The sequence below is a fragment of the Camelina sativa genome, unplaced genomic scaffold (assembly GCF_000633955.1).
Source record: "Camelina sativa cultivar DH55 unplaced genomic scaffold, Cs unpScaffold07473, whole genome shotgun sequence".
NCBI lineage: Eukaryota > Viridiplantae > Streptophyta > Magnoliopsida > Brassicales > Brassicaceae > Camelina > Camelina sativa.
The window spans coordinates 1-462 of record NW_010928544.1 but is presented as its reverse complement, the minus strand read 5'-3'; the positions used below and the strand labels follow the sequence as shown (position 1 = coordinate 462).

Sequence of the window (462 nt, the reverse complement as noted above, 5' to 3'; positions counted from 1 at the left end):
TGAAGACCAATGGCATGACTTTGTTACCACGAGGTTCACTGATAAGTGGAGGGTATAGTTTTTATACTGATTATTTATATATTTAAATGCTATTTTAGCTTAAAATAACATCTTGTCAACATTTGATTCAAGAGAGTACGAGATCGAAACATCAAAAGCCGAAGCAACCATACCATGCCTCATTCATGTGGGAGAAAGAGTTTTGCTAGAAAAAGACGTGAAATTGTGAGTAACCAATCATTAATGTCAGTTGTTTGGTATATGTTTCTTGAGTTCTCTTCTACTTTTAATTACTTGTTATGTAAGTGTTAGTTAGTTGTTTTTATCGTCTTGTCACCCTTTATTGTATCGTATGTGTAAACAGGAGGAACTAACATTGTTTGATGATTTTACATGTGCTTTTGAATAAAGAAAAATGTGACTGGAAAAACACCATGCCGAGCAGAATTCTTCATCGAGACT

At 33.8% G+C, this 462-nt stretch overlaps 1 long non-coding RNA gene across 1 annotated transcript; it reads left to right on the top strand.

Annotated features, from left to right (window-relative positions):
• Positions 1-423, top strand: LOC104774985. Its single transcript, XR_765626.2, has 3 exons — positions 1-52; positions 133-225; positions 412-423. It is a non-coding gene; the product is annotated as an uncharacterized LOC104774985 (long non-coding RNA).
• The last annotated feature ends 39 nt before the right edge of the window (positions 424-462 follow it).